Source organism: Siniperca chuatsi, linkage group LG3 (assembly GCF_020085105.1).
Source record: "Siniperca chuatsi isolate FFG_IHB_CAS linkage group LG3, ASM2008510v1, whole genome shotgun sequence".
Classification (NCBI taxonomy): domain Eukaryota; kingdom Metazoa; phylum Chordata; class Actinopteri; order Centrarchiformes; family Sinipercidae; genus Siniperca; species Siniperca chuatsi.
The window spans coordinates 27449243-27466043 of NC_058044.1; the positions used below are offsets into that span (position 1 = coordinate 27449243).

Here is a 16801-nt window from a genome sequence, read left to right on the forward strand (position 1 = left end):
GCTATCTGTCATGCCAGATGACACAGAGAATGGGATTCCATGACAGGGGGGTTATCATATCACAACAGCTAGGAAAGGAGGCAGGGCAAGAGGGAGGGATGAAGAAAAGGAGGAGAAACTGTAAAATAAGAAAGGGTGATGAGACAGGAGAACAATAGAAGAGGAAATCAGAGGTGAAGACAGGACACGAGAGGAGAGAAGAGGGTGTAAGAAAGGAGATATATTGTAAAAGAAAAATGGAGAAATAGAAGGATTCAGAAATGGAGAAGAAACCAAGAGAAATCGAGCAATAGAGCAAGACCGAGACATAATAGGTGGAGGGAGGAAAGGGAGTGAGAGATTGGGGGAGGAAAAGCAGTATGCCAGATTGGACTTGAAACAATACGGACTGAAACAGAGGTAAGTGGGAAGAGAGGGAAGGGAAGGGAGGGGATACTGTATCTACGACTGGTGGAGGAAGGAGGGATGAAAGAAGAAAGGATACAATGGCTGGGGAGAGTGGGCAAGATTTGCTTGGTGGTGCTTTCACAAACTCACACAACGGTACACACACTACACACACATACACACACACACAGGGTGTAACTCTCTTTTCAATTACATGTGACAGCTGCTGTCCTCCTGATCCATGCAGTTACTGTGGCAATGGTGACAGGAATTATGGTGGAGCAGACAGGTGAGTCAGAGGGGCGCGAGGGGAAGGAGAGAGATGGGAGAACGGTGTGGACATGGAGAGGATAAGGCCAAGGATGGTGTGAGAAGGTTTACACTGGAGAGAAAGCATTTGAGAAATAGCACTCAAAATAAGATCTACTACAAATTACGAATTTATTTAAATAGAAGATAGAGCATGATTAATTCATTTGGTTTGGCATTGTTGCCAAAAAACAAAACAAAGCAAAGAACACTGGTTAGACTGGTGCAAATTTAGCAAACAAAACAGCTACAAAAAAAACCAACTGACAGTACATTTACACATAAATGTGTTATTATGTGATTACACATTATATCATGGAGACTCCTTATACTTGTCTCTGCTTCTTATAGGCAATTTGTTTCTCCAGTATATAAAAAGGACAGTTTACTACTGTTATTTGCTAGACTAGTGTTGCCTAGTGGACTTCACAATGTGTTCTGTTTGCTCCTGCGTGTCCCTCTTTTGACCATAGACTGTATAAAAGAAGTGGACGTATAGCCACCGTGACGTGACACCCATTGGTTTGTGGACTACCGTTTTAAACTCGAGTTTGGCCGTCACCATGTTGGTTTTTTGGAGCCAGAAGTGACCATATTTGGACAAGAGGGTGGAGCTAGCTAGCTTGGTTAGCAATGTGCGTCAGTAATTCACGTTAACTGTGATATTAATTGGGATGCTAATTTTGGCTAGCGAAAAACAGGCTTAAAACAAAATGTACTTACTGGAAAAAATTAAAAGCTGACTCCTTGTGTGTTTAAGTACAACCGAACGCTGAACAATTTTTAGGCGACCAAAATGTTAAAAAAACTCTATCCTGATTGACATGTTGCTATGGTAGCTTCTTGTCAATCACAAGGTAGCCACGCCCTAGCATACCCTACTTTGTCTATTATAATCTAAATGGGACCATAACTTACAAAATGATCATCATGCTGTATTGAAGAAGACTTGAAACTAGCGATTGAGACCATAAACTCATTAGGAAAGTGTTTACTGAGGTAATAAATTAAGTGAGAAGTAGGGTCATTTTCACATAGACTATACAATCGGACTTTCTGCAAACAGTGGAGTCATCCCCTGCTGGCTATTAGAAAGAATGCAGGTTTAAGGCACTTCCGCAATGGCTTAACTTTTCAGACCCAGAGGTTGCCGCTTGGTTTTGACCAACTAGCAGTCTACTTTTATACCTGCCAGCCTGTCTTGCCCCCCTAGTACCTTAAATTACTGTCCATGAACGATTGTAAGACTGCCTGATGGACCCAGCAGACTCAGATTTGCTCTAAAGTGTTCTCTCTGCCACCACTGATCATCATGAATGACAGCTATTCATAACTGAATAATTGAAAGACTTCAGGATATCATTAACTGCTATTAGTGAATAGTCTGAGCTGTCATGGAGCAGGTCCAAAAACTCTCTTCCCAGACTCCACAGTTGGTGACTCCATCCCTCCCCATCTCTTTAGGTCCAGCTTTCAAAGTTCCAGGGACCGGCTTCCGGCTTCTTCACCTGTGGTTTGCCTTGAAGGTTCCTGTTCTTCTGCTTATGTGATGAGTTTTTTCAGATCCCACTGACCCTTAATCAACTGAACATGTGCCCCTTAGGAGAGTAAAAGCTGCGGAGTGACACCTTTGCTCCAATCAAAGAACAGGGTTAACCTGAAGCTGAAGAGAGCTCTTCCTGACTTGGCTTCTAAGAGACCTGCCTACATGATGAATAAAAAGTGCGCTTTCAAGTCAGTCTCTCTTTGGATGAACAAACTCTACAGCCTCTGTTGTCTTAGTTTTGAATGTATTGTATTACAAATACAAGTACCTGGAACCAAACAAATTTTTTCTACCACACTACAGGAGCATGCCCACAATGCACTTCCCAGTTCCTCCACCGGCCTCTACACCTTCCAGTGCTCCCATTATTACCTGCCTTCTCTGTTTCACAACTAGAAGAAGCAAGTCAGCATCCTTTCATCTTGTCATGGTCACAGGTTGTCATTTGTCTTGTTCATTGGTTGCCAAATGTCAAGAAGGTGGGTCTTATCTAATGTGAGCCTGCCAGAGGCTAGACACCAGAGGAGGAGAGAAAGAGAGAGGAGGAGGAGCAGGAAAGTTGGCATGCTGCAGATTTATTGAGGAACTCGTTGAAACTGTGATGGACAATGAATAATAACCCTCAAAACTAAACCCTGAAGTATTTTGGTTTAGTTTTTTATCTGTGTTTACGTGTTAACCTAAATTAAGTGAAACCAACCCTGAGTTTTGACTCGTCAGACAAGTGAAGTGTCACTGCGGGAGAGGAGTGAGAGAAGTGAGGAGAAGAGCCACGCCCTTTCTTGGTCGTCAACAACCAAAAGCATTCAGTTTATGTTGTGACGTGTTAGTAGCTGGTATAGCTGCAATGCTTAGCATTAAATAATTCCCTAAGATATAGCAACAGATCATTTCTCCAGTATTACCTGTGTCGTGACAATCCAAAGATGTAGACGCACGGCTTAAGTGCTGTGCCCCCCTGTTTTGTATATTTGCAAGGTATCACTGACAAGTGCACTGCTCAACCATCAGCCTGCCCCTCAACATAGTAAGCAAGCTATCCAGTTTGTGGGTCCCTTCTCATTTGCCAAGATGGTCACTCCAGCTATTGTGCAGCTTTAGCTCCTATGTTCATGTGTGATCATCCCACGTTCCACATCTCATAAGCCAACCCTATCTTTGAGAATCCTCATTCTCCCAGCTCCAGATTCCTGACACTGCAACCTCATGAAGGGCAGCCATGTTTCATGGCTTTCAGTATCTTGTGACTAGGGAAGTGTATGGTCCTGAAGAAAGAAAGAATGTTCTTTTCTCCTGACAATTTAGTCTATTTTCCCTTCCACTGTTGCCGCACTGGTCACCCCGTAGGGATGCTGGGAGTCATCCCTAGAGGGGGGTACTCCTGCTCCTTGTTCCACATCCCCTGCTGTCTCCACCTCACCTACATATTAGCCCCAGTGTTTTGTGTTTACTTAACATCTCCTGTTCTTCCAGTCACCTTCTTCTCGTGCTGCTTTCTGATCAGAGTTCACCACTGTGTTTGTGTTGCTTTCTGCTTTACTGGCTGTTCCTGCTTTGACCATCGTCATTGATTAGCTGCCTGGCTGCCTTGCACCTTTGGATTTGTTTACCAGTTCTGACTGACTGCTCGTTATGGATTGTAAGCCAGCTGAGCACAGAGGAAGGCCTCTTTTAGCCATTTATGCCATCAGAGCTTTGCTTTTGGGTCCAATCCTTGAGCATACACGATATGTGTGTGTGTGTGTGTGTGTGTGTGTGTGTGTATGTGTGTGTCTATGTGCATGCAGTATTATGCTCACATTCACACATACGCTAGATTAATGATTCCTGAAAATTTGTGTGGTCTGGCATGTGTCAGTATGTCAATATCAGCAGAATTAATGCTGATACTATGTTTACAAATAGTTGGAATCATTTAGGCAAACAAATGAACATGGAATGAACAAGGATGAGAGGCAATGAGATGGGAAAAAATACGTACCTGGGTGGTTTGGTCTCTAAGAGTTCATAGAACAAACATGGTTTGTTTGGTTTACATCAGGGTTGTCTAACACTCTTTAGTGCACAAGAGAAACAAGAAGTTTCTTGCTATTCCCAACTTTTGTTTACCTCTGTTAGAAATCTAAGGAATCACAGGAGTCAACATCTGCAGGTACAATCTGAGCTGGATACAGCCGACAGGGTTCAAAACAGGGAGAGACATACAGAGTGAGAGACAGAAACATGCCTTAATCTCTGTTGGGCTTCAAACTTAGTTCAGTCATTTTTCGGCTGATGTTTCTAACAACACAATGTAAACAGTGAGGAGGGTTGGTGGTTGGCTGTTAGTTACTGTTATACAGTAGAGATTACACACACACATGCATGTGTGCACACATATACACACACAAAGATGAAGGGATTTAGGATTTGAAGAGAGTAAACTATTTGCTCCTTTGGAGAAAGTCTTTAGCGCATCTGTGCACTCAGTGCTTCAGAATGTGTTGTTCACTGTGTGTTTAACTCATCGCCCTTTGGGGAGGCTTGTGGGTGGTTGTGGAAAGGGATGACAGGATCAAAAATAGGTGTACCATACGTACACAAGAACACCTGCACACCCAGACAGACACACGTTCATGAACACACACGCACACAGACACACACACATGCCCTGTACATTAAGTGACTGCTTGAACTCGCTCCATGGGCTGCCTGCAGGCCCACCAACATAGCCATCGTTAGCAGGCTCTATTTTAAGGCTGAGGCCACCAGAGATACAATTTCTAAAAGTGGTGGTTTCAGAAATTTTGTAGGTGCCAAATAGATGTAATTGTTCATTTCAAATATTGTACATCCAGGCAGAAATTAATCATTTAATATTTGAATTAGTTATTGACTTAAAAATGTATAACTACAGTTACAAATGTTATAATATTTTTTCAGTGAATGCAAGGTTGAGAAAAGGTAACTACAAAATCTTCCCTTGAGAATCAGAATGTAATATAAGAATACAAAGTCTGATGATTAGAATCATACCATTCGAAACTTGTGTAAAGTATGAATATATACATTTTAAATGTCACACTTGTGTGGCATTGAATTAAAGGTATTGGAGCACTTCAAATGACTGAAACATCTCAACAACTATTGGAAGGATTGCCATGAAATTTTGTACAGACATTCATGATCCCAAGAGGATGAATCCTAATGATTTTGACGATCTCCTGACTTTCCATCTAGTACCACCATTAAGTCAAAATTTTTACTATTCTTGTAAAATATTTCAACACCTGCGTCATGTCTTGGCACAAAATTAGTTTCCAGATGATGAATCCTACTGACTTTGGTGATCCAATGACCTTTTCTCTAGCGCCACCATGATTTCATAATTTTGAGTAAGTTGTCTTGACAACTATTGAATTGATTTCCATGAAATTTGGTACTAATATTCATGTTACCCTCAGGATAAATTGTAATAACTTTGATGTTCCCCTTACTTTTCTCTTTAAGACAACATCAGGTCAAAACTTTAATTTGTCCAGCACTTTGATTTATGACCAAATACCTGAAAACAAACAAACGTGGGTCAATTTAAACAGTTTGAACAAATGATTTAATTTTTTCTTTGATGAGGGCAGTAATATTATGCATTGCAGCTTTGGTTGATACAGTTTACACTATTCTGCCATGTTTTTGTCAAACAACAAAATTTGAAAAAAGTAAAAATGGGCATTGCACTAACACTACTATAGCTCCCACGTGTGCCATCCGTTCAAATGTTGTGGTTATTTTCAAGCATCATTTTATCAGGTATCAAACTGAAAATGTCCTCTTTAATTTGTTGCAAGCTCTTAGAGTAGCCAAAAAACCCCACCTTGAAATAACCTTTAAATTTAAAATGATCAGATTTACAGAAATCAAATACCATACAGACATTTACCTGTAATTTGCTATGATAGTGTTTTCTGTTTTGACATATAAATAAGATTTCTGCTTCCCAAAGACTAACAACATTGTAGCATTTTGAGCCCAAATTGGCTCTTCATCAGGTGCAGAATGTATATGCAGAGGTTTGATACCATTTGGGCTAGAAATGCTGTACTCTTGTACTTTTTCTAAATGTAATAAAGTAAAAATAAACATTTAAAGGGAGAATTCTACAGTGTTGCAAGTCTTTGGGAAGCAGAAATCACCTTGCAATTTTTGGACTCAGCACCTGGATAAGAAAGATGTGCATGTGTTTTTTACCTGATCACATAAATATGACAATATGGCAACTTTAACCTTTCCACTATGTTACCACCTTCCCCTGCATGTTGGATATATTGTTAATACATCAGGCAGAATATTCTATTAAATGCATTGTGTCTCATGTCTCCTTGAAAAATCAGGAGGCTAGGTATAAAGTAATTGATATGTTTTCTTTCATTCCTTTTACTGAAGCCATGAATGTGCAATACAAAATTATGTTCAAGGTGATTTGTGATTCTGTGTTTATGGTTATAGGAGAGGGGTGAACAATGAAATTACTTCCATGAAAAAAAGAACAACATAAAACACAAAGGAAGACAACCCAAAGCTCAGTGCTGGAGACTCAGCTTTGCAGGCAGCTAGCGGCATTTACACACCAGTTTATCTGTTCATGTAAGGGATGGATGCACTGTATTCATATCTCACAGTATAATCACATCTCCCCACACAGACTGGCCGCTGTGTCTTCCTCATAATTCCTAATCTAAACATTAGGCCACACACAAAAACCTTCATCAGAGATAACAAAGTGTGTAGTAAGATGGTGTGACCTGGCCTCTGTTTATGAGCAGATGTTAATATTTGTCAAATTACAATCTCTTGCAGGATTTAATTACTCACAAAGATAACCCCCCCACCCACACACACACACACACACACAGACTCGGTCCAGGTTGAGCAGTAGCTGCAGCATCCACGAAGACAGGCTAAATTACCTCACCGTTGGCATGGCAATGGCTCGTTGGAGAAAATGGCTGCTGCTCCTCCCCAGCTGCGCTCCTCGGAGCCTGCCAGGGATGATGGATCCGAGTGAATAAATGAATACGATAAAAGAGCACGAGAATATAAGAAAAACAGGTAGGACTGTTTACTGGGAGCAAGAAGATAGATATGATAGATAAATGAAGCAAAGACTAGATGAGTAGCTAGGGATTTTTCTGAAGCACCTGTGGCTCCAAGACTCATTATGTAGACTTTTTTATGCTAAAAAAGGTCCACTAAATAAAAAGCATTATGTAAATTTGAAAATCTATATCTATTTTTGGCATGTAATTAATCAGATACATTGAGCTTGAGCATCATGATGTAAGTGAAAGTGACTAATAAGTTCATTTTAACTATTAGTTCAGTTAGGATTTTCAATGCTGACGTCATTCATTCAAGTTGTAATACTCAAGATTTCAGTCCTGGTTGTTAAAGGTGGGGTATGCAATTCAGGAGAAATCCAATGTCATGACAAAGCAAGTAATGTAACTAACGTTAGCAAGGTTGTGGGTTAGCTTAGCTAGGTTGTGGGTTAGCAAACTGAACCTTAGAAACAGCTGTAAAACCTTATATTTTTTTAGACTGCTTTTCTCCTATCAAACTTCTTCATCTAACTTCAACACTTTCTTCATCTAAGCCATCAACCTGTCTTTTAGACCCCATTCCAACTAGGCTGCTTAAAGAAGTTTTACCCTTAGTTAACACTTCTTTACTGGATATGATCAGTCTGCCTTTATTAATAGGATATGTCCCACAGTCTTTTAAAATAGCTGTTATTAAACCTCTTCTTAAAAAGCCCACTCTTGATCCAGGGGTTTTAGCCAACTATAGACCTACATCTAACCTTCCCTTTGTCTCTAAGATTCTTGAGAAAGCAGTTGCCAATCAGTATATTTGAGCATTTTCAGACATCACAGCAGAGAGACATCACTGATGAAAATTACAAATGACCTTTTAATTGCATTGGACAATGGGCTTGTCTCTGTACTTGTTTTGTTAGATCTTAGTGCTGCATTCAACACCATTGACCATCACATCCTATTAGAATGGAACATTTAATTAGCATTAAAGGAACCGCACCAATCCTATCTATCACATCGATCTCAGTTTGTACATGTTAATTGTGAGTCCTCCATGCACGCCACAGTTAGTCACGAAGTTCCACAAGGTTCTGTGCTTGGACCGATTCTATTCACCTTATATATGCTTCCATTAGGCAGTATTATTAGGAAAAACTCCATAAACTTTTATTGTTATACCAAATTATATCTATCAATCAAGCCAGATGAAACTAACCAGTTTGCCAACTGCTACTACAATTGTTATTATTAGTCTTAGTACTATTTTATGATTATTATTCCTATCACTACAATTCCTATTATTATTACTTTATTCTAATATTAATATTACCACTAGCATTACATTATTATTATTTTAAAATTTTAGGTGGAATTTGCATTGTGCTTCAAAATAAACCTAACACAGCAGACAGAGCACAGTCAGGCAGAGAAATGAATATTTAAAAAAAGTAAATATAGTCATTCTAATTCTAAAAGTTACCCCCAGAAGTCAGAATGCACACTATACGGTTTTGTGTTAGCAATAACTTAATACAACTCTGATTCTGTGTAAAGTGAACAGTAAACAGCAGGTCTGTTATCATTGATGCTAGATTACTTGCGTGACTTATTTCCTGTGATCTCCCTTATGCCTGTAAAGGCAATTTGAATCCAGCACGGGATAAATACATTAAATGGGTATTGTTGAAAAAAATGCCACCCATAAATAGTATCAAAAATGGGGTTTGGTTTCAGGAAAATCTTAAGGATTCTAACTTAAAGAACATTTTGAAAAACATATCCACAGACAGATAAATGGAGGTGTGGTAGAAATCACAGCCTGGAACGCGAGTGAAAAAGAGAACAAGAAGACAGAAATAAACTAACTGCATTTTCTCTTCTGCAGCCAAAATGAGCCAGAATAAGCAGTACTGGGCCACAGGTGGTAAAATGCTTCAGGTAGGAACCAGTACAAATTGTTCCCATTTGACATTTTTCTCCATTCCACATCTTTTCAGAAATGTGTCACAACTCTACTGCCAGTGAGCCAGAGCCAGGCAGTACATACGAGCACCCTGCTAAATAAATGCACACCTGAGCATGCAATAATGTGTGAGAGCATGTGAGTGTGTGTAAAGCCAGGTTCTTTCTGCAAAGTTTCTTTTCTTGATTGGAAAGTGCCGTTAGCATGCTGGGTTCAACTACCCACCTATTACCTTATCTCTCGTGTGGAGTGGGGCCTTTCTTTGGTCTACTTTTAGTTCTGACTCCGTCACTCACTGAGCCCACCCAGGGAACTATTTAGGAGGCAGAAAGGCAAAGACACACAAAGAAAATGCCTTCAAAAACCTCCACAGGGGGCCTGTCTCTGTATTACCGTTCCTTTCCTATCTTTCTGCCTATCAGCTCCCAAGATGCTTTGCAAAAGCAACCAGTGCAGGCAATGTAATTTCATTCTCTTACCTGGTTGTCTTGGAGATACCTTCTGACCACTCAACTTACTGTATTTGCTCTCGCAGCTCAAAAAGGTAAAAAGCAGACCTCTCTGTTTCTCTCCCCCTCAGGGGTCAACTTTGGTTCAGGCCTTGCTGGCTTCTTGTTTTACACTTCTAATTGGATGGCAAGATCATTCATCAGTTGAAACAACTTTACACCACTTCTTCCTAATGAGACACACCCTCTGTAGTGGCCAGCAGCCAACAAATGGCAAGCCACTGTCCACAGAGTTTAGGTCTGTATGACTAAAAACTTACACTTGTACTGTACAAATGTAACATAATTGACTTTTTGCCCCTTAAAAGTTAAAGTTTGTAATCCTCAACATAAAAGCAAAAATGCTAGAAAGACCTAGCAGCTGACAGAAAACAAGGGCAATAGTCTGCACAAGATTTCAGAGTGAAAAACCTTGTGCAATAGTGCATTACACTGCTTTAAGTCCAAAATTAATGTTTTGTTTATCTCCGTGTGAGATGTCTGATGTTTGGTTCGTGAAATATCATTTTATAGTAAGTGTTGCAATATAGGGCCCCTATGATTAGTAAATGATGGGGAAAAAAGGGTTACCTAAAGCTAGCTAGCCATATCCTAAGATTACCATAGATAACGTTACATGAAACACCACCGCACAAAGTAACCTAAATCTATAGCTAATGTATAGCTATATGTTGCAAAATGAATGTATTACTCTATCACGAAAGATTCATCACTTGATATGACTGAGTCTGAGTCTCACTCCACTGGACGATGAAATATTCAGGTCGTGCAACGAACTGGCAACCACTGGAATGGAATGGAATGGAAGGGGGTGGGGGGACTGCGTCATCTAGTCACTGGATGTTATCAATGTTATCAATAGTACCTTTAAGCAGTGATTACATTGAGTCATCTGAGTGAAAGTTAGTTTTCTATTTTCTTGTTTACTCTTTGGTCTTGCACACTGATGATGAGATGCTCAGAGACTTGTGTCTCAGATTTTACCAAATATTCCTGTTTGATCTTGTATTTATACTGCAACCCCCTATCCTGACTCACCTACCATATGCAAATGCAAATTTTTAGGGACAGTGTCTTCAAATGGAGCCTTTCCTGTCTGTGCATGCATTACCTATTGTATTGGGGTAACTCCTTAATTTGCACTGCAGTGAAGCACAAATTGAGAATTTCACTTTAAAAGTAATTCCTCTATAACTGGTCTTTATAGGGGAAACTGCATTTTTAACAAACCAAAATGTCTAAAACTCCACTAGCAACCCCTAGAGGAAGCAATGTTAATTACATCACACAATACTAAAGTGTTGGATGGGATGAACAACATACTGACACTTTTGCTATTCTTAGGGACTAGGCGTGATGCAAAGAATATAAAGTTTGTCCTGAGGGTGGTACTCGAGTAAAATCCCATAGGGGCAATGCAATTCAAAGGACATTCTAGGGGCCAGCAAATATTGGGCCTTTACCAAAATTATTGGTAAAGGAGTTCCTTGGAGTTTTTTTTTAGCTTGTATCAGAAAATCTTCTGCATTTCTCATTCTGTAGATATAACAGTATAAACATAATGCCCATCTAAAGCTAATGAAGATTACCTAAAAGTTTTAATTTTTAAAATTTCAGCCCTGGTTGATTTAGCGGCACCCAAGGTTACCGTGGTAACAGCAAGTGTAGTTTAATATTACAGGTTCCAGAATTCAGGAGACAGCACACTGGTGCATCTGTTTACAGTGCAGCCAAAGAGACATTATTTTAATTAAGAAATCAGTCAATAATTGATCTTTTTCAATCATGACATGATTGAACCAATCTGATTTCATGCTTTTCCACATAACAGCAGAAACTGTGAAAGCATTTGCTGTTACCTTGCTGAGGAGTTTGAGGTGTGCAGCCTGTCGCCTGTCCCACTTCATGTAACAGCTCACTGGGGCTGCTTCTGACTGTTCCATTACTCCCTGCAATATTTAAAACTGATCTATTGCCAAAAATTGGCCATGTCACATGACACATGTTTGATAAAACGATTGCGGTCGGTGCTAACCTTGATGACAAATACACTGTGTTTCCTGTGACTGCTTCGCCATGTTGCACCAGTTGAATGATTTTAATGTGAAGCATAAACAGTAGGAATCATTGAATTTGCACTACCAGTAACTTAATACAGATCTGATGCAGTGTTAGGAGATTAAAATAAATTACAAACAGTAACACTGGGTTACAAGGGTGTAAATTTGGTTTCAGAAGTGGGGGATACAATGAAGAATACCCCCCAAAAAGCCACATAAGTGCCCACCTATAATTTCCTTGATAGAGTCCTGATACCTTTTGATAAATATTGTTATATAAAAAAATGAAAATCAATAAATTCAAACTACAGTTTCCAATGTCAACAATGAACCTTTAAACTCAACAAACATGTAAACAATGTTTTATTTCTATCTTTACTACAAAGAGCACTGTCTTTGATGATCAGTTCTAAGCCCCAACCACCTCCACCAAGAAGGTAGGGCAGCTTGTATGTTGCCTGAGAGGCAAAATCCAGGGAAGAAAAAGTACTTGCTACTGCTTGTAAAGCTCAAATGCTGTGAGTGCACAGTAGTGAGCAACTCAGATGAGCATTTCATCATTTTGATCAACTCAGAGCTTTGCCCATCTTGTTGGCGGGTGGGTAGTAAGAGGACATGGTTTAGGGGTCTTTTAGTGAATGAATCAAACTGAAATTGTTAATGTGAGGGGGACAAAATAGGATTTTGAAAAGTGAGGGGGACATGTCCCCCCAATCCCCAGTGGAAATAATGCCCCTGCTGGATTACATGCTGCATCATTTCCTGAGAATCCCTCATGCATAGGTCATTTTAATCCTGCATGGAAATGGCAGAGTCTGCCACTAAGAATGAAAATTACTATATAGAGAGGTAATTACAGAATGTAAATTCATTGAATGGCTATTGCTGAAAAAATTCTGACCATAAATAGAATCAAAAATGGGGTAACTTCTATTAACTAAAGTTATATTACTTAAAATGTCAGGTTGATTTGGCAACACCTGTTGTTACTGATAAGTTACTGCATTTTATTAATATAGGTCTGGGGGTAACAAACAAGCCTTGAGTGGCTACACAAGTAAACTGCAGGTTGAAAGGATTCATTGCATCACATTGTTGTAATAAAGAGAATTAAAGAAGACTGTCATCAATGATGTCTGACACACTAATACCAAACTCAGAATCCCTTGTGTGTGGGTATTTAATTTGAATCCCATGATGGCGAAAAGGACTCTACCAGTAATAATGAAAACAATTGTTACAGAATGCAGTGTATTACTGAAAAATGTTGGCCATAAATAGTATTAATAATGTGGTTTGATATAAACAAAATCTTAAGAATGATTACCTCCCATCTTATAATCAATACTCATTCTACATGTATTTTACAGGTCACACAGTGGACAGCTCCCGGTGCTGAAATGAAGCCAAATAAACTTACCAGATGAATAATAAAAACCACTTTATTGAATTGAACCACAACCTTTCCCTGTAATTCAAACACAATTTTAATTCCACAACATTATTTAACCAAAAGTGATTCATGATGTAATTATATTCATTGTAAACAGCAACAGTTTTATTGCAAAGAAGGCAGAAGCTTGTCATTGGCAAACAGGAGTAGGATAAGGTCGAACATACTGCACAGGGCAGGACTGCACTGCAGCTTCAATGCCAAGAAGAATTCAAACACCAGCCAGTTTTATAAATCTATTTTATTCCAAATTAAATAGAAAATGTCCAGACAAATTAAAGAATTCAAAGTGTATGTCCTTGTCTCTTCTGCAACTTTGCAACTTCTCCTCTTCTTCTGGATCGAACAACACAGTTGAAGGAGGTGTGTGGAGGCCGACAGTCCTCTACAGCTCCATATCTCTCCACAGCTCTGTATCGTGCCATACCACATTTTTGCAAACCAATCAGATTTCAAGGATGAGATTTAGATCCCTTGTAACTAAACCCTGCCCACATAGTCCGTTTCACTTGGAAATGCATCACATTACTGAAGCTAAAGATGCTCTAACTACTTTTCACTGTGACTTTAATTGTAAAGCCAAACTTCTCTGTCTCACAGACTTCGTCTGACATCGCTCCCTAATTGCAACCTTGTGTAATATTCACTTTCTGCCGTTTACTGTAATTTGAGCTACTTAATTCTAAATGAAACATTTGTGCAACTCTGTGGTGCCCTCAAAATTCCCCACAATGGAGTGAACAATGCAGTGTGGAAAGCACTTTTGAGAAAAAAAAAAAATCCCACAATTCAGTGCTTTGCAATTGATCCACAGCTGCAGCATTTGTTCAGTGTAGCCTGAGGAAGGCCATTGTGAAGCTGGGAACATTGACGATTGATGGTTTTCTGGGAAGACATACACCGTTCTCCCACAGCAGAAAGTCTAATAGGAAATGTTTGTTTGCACTTTTGGATGGATGGATGGATATTTGTGGTGGTTGCGGCTGTCAAGCTAAACAACAAAAAAAGCATGGTGGAAAAGCAGGGCTGTTTAACAACACAAGTAAGCATTGGCATTGGCTCTTTTATTTTGATCTATCTATTTATGTTTTTATGACTTGCTTCTTCACAGCCTGCTGTGTCCTTTCAGGGGCCAGTTTCTTCAGGCTCAAGCTCATGGCCATTTCAAAGAAGAAGGCTCATCAAGATGAGACAATTTGCCGGGGCATGAACTTGATCAACTGTGGGGGAGGATGATACAATTTACAAGACACTCTGCAGCCTCGAGGCAAAAAAGTACATACAGAGAAAATCAAAAGTTAGATTTTCTTTCTTTCTTTCCTCACTTTTCATTCTTATCTCTATTTAACACCCCTCTCCCTCCCTCCCTTCTTCCTCTCTGCCCAGCTCTCTGTGTCTAACTACTTACACCTCAAATGGTGCAAAGACAGACTCACAGTTCACTTCATCTACTCCGCTTCCCAGACAGAACAGACAGTTATGTGCCCTCACAACACACAGTTATGGAAGCGCACTTGCGTGTTACTTACACACACACACACACGAACACACACTCTGACAAACACAGAGATGTGCATGGCTATGTGAAAAGCATTTCACACACACAAATGCCCAGTGGTAAGCTAGATAGTCACTCAGCGTGTCACACACATGCATGCATTCACACACACACACACACACACACACACACAGATGAGTCATTTATATGGGCAGTCAAATGGACTACCGAGTGCTGCTTCACCTCCCATAAAGCTGCCATAAACCCTCTACGCCTGACAGTTGACTGATTGGTGTTATAACAAGGCAGGTGGATGTGGTAGAGTATGTGTGTGTATTTGCACTGAGGTGGACAAACAACTTACACTGCCAGTGGTGGATATAAAGAAACAGAAATGTATAACAGGTGGTGGTCATGGACATGTGTCATTAAGACTGTTGTGTTGCTGGCTTTGGCAGTCACACTATTTTCTACAGATTCTAATACTTTTCCTTAAACTGATCAAAATGTCCACACTTGAAATCTTTCTCAGAGGGCTGATGAGGTTGTGTTTATTTCTGTCATTGCATTGCTTTCCTCGCTTTCCTCCATTATGAATTTTTATTTGCTCAGTCCACATATACTAAGATTGTGATCTGTGTGCAGGAATTTGCTCCCATTTACCCACATGAGCATACTGATTGGCATTCCAATTCATTCCAAATGTGCTGGATGTGGTTGCGGTCAGGGCTCTGTGCATGCCAGTCAAGTTCTTCCACACCAAGCTTAGTGTTTATTTGATAGTTGACAGTGTATTGAAAGTCTCTCCAGGAGAGCCATTACGTCTTGGACCTTGTTTTGTGCATGGGGGCACTGTCACATTCAAACAGAAAAGGGCCTTCCCCAAACTAGGTTTACACACAAAAATGACTTGGTTAGGTTCAGGTAAAGATCATGGTTTGAGTTAGAATAAGTACTTTGTTAAGGTTGGGGGACCTTTGTCGTCATGGTTACAGTAATAAACACGTGGTGGAATGATTGTGGTCATGGTCGGTTGAAAATGGGAAACAAAGAGTAGTCTCTGGTGTAAAAGTTTAATGCTTTCTTGACCCATCCATCCACTCCAACCTCCTCCCTTCCGTGGATGTATTAAGGAGAACTGGATAGTGTGTTCAAAGGTGGCGCCACATCCATTCCTATGAAAGTTGCTCACTGTGAACATACGCCTAGCTTCTGTATATTTGGGCCCATACAGCATGCGCACTAAAGTTCTTCTTCAGCTGAGCCATTTGAGAGCATGCATGTCTGAGACTTCCGCAGGCCAAGTCGTCTGACTTCCTGTTGGTTCCCCACACACATGAATGGAATAAAATAATTGAATCAGACATCTCTTACTTACTCAGGTTTCTCTTCATAAGGTACAAGTCTTTTGCCTTTTACTAAAGACTTCCGTGGAGAGGAATAACAATGAGTTAAACCTCTTTTTGGTCTCTGTGTTACACATGAGCCACAGACTTTAAACAACAAATCACGTCAGCTTTTTTGTTAAGGTCTGTCTCCTTCTTATCCAACTATGGACACGTCTTGTCCTGCATCTTAGCTTGTTGAACGAGCGACCAACAAACATTCACCAGGGAAAAGTGCACTGCTAACGTCAGTTTCCAGGTTAGATGGCTAATTAGCTGCTCAGCACATTAAACAGCGTATAAGCTTATCTGCAATTGACACTTTGTCTGTTTAGATGCTGGCGTGGTCTTTACTCTTCAATACCACTGCTAAGAAAGCACTGTCTGCCCATGGCTACAGCTTAAGTTTGCGTTCTTGTGTTCTCTGCCAGATGCTGTCAATCAAACATACACACCTTCGTGGACACGCCCATTCAGAGGGTTGTCAGAAAATACTTTCTTCCTTCCTTTTCTAATGAATAACTATTAAAAATGAATTTAAAAATCATTCTAACATTATTTTTGACTGCAAAAGGGGATGACTAAATGTGATTTCAATTGGACTTCAAGATTTTCC

The 16801-nt window shown here is 39.9% G+C and overlaps 1 non-coding gene across 1 annotated transcript; it reads left to right on the forward strand.

The window, feature by feature from the left end:
- The first annotated feature begins 16174 nt into the window (after positions 1 to 16174).
- LOC122874152 lies at positions 16175 to 16285 on the forward strand. Its single transcript, XR_006377578.1, has one exon. It is a non-coding gene; the product is annotated as a U5 spliceosomal RNA (small nuclear RNA).
- Positions 16286 to 16801: the final 516 nt, after the last annotated feature.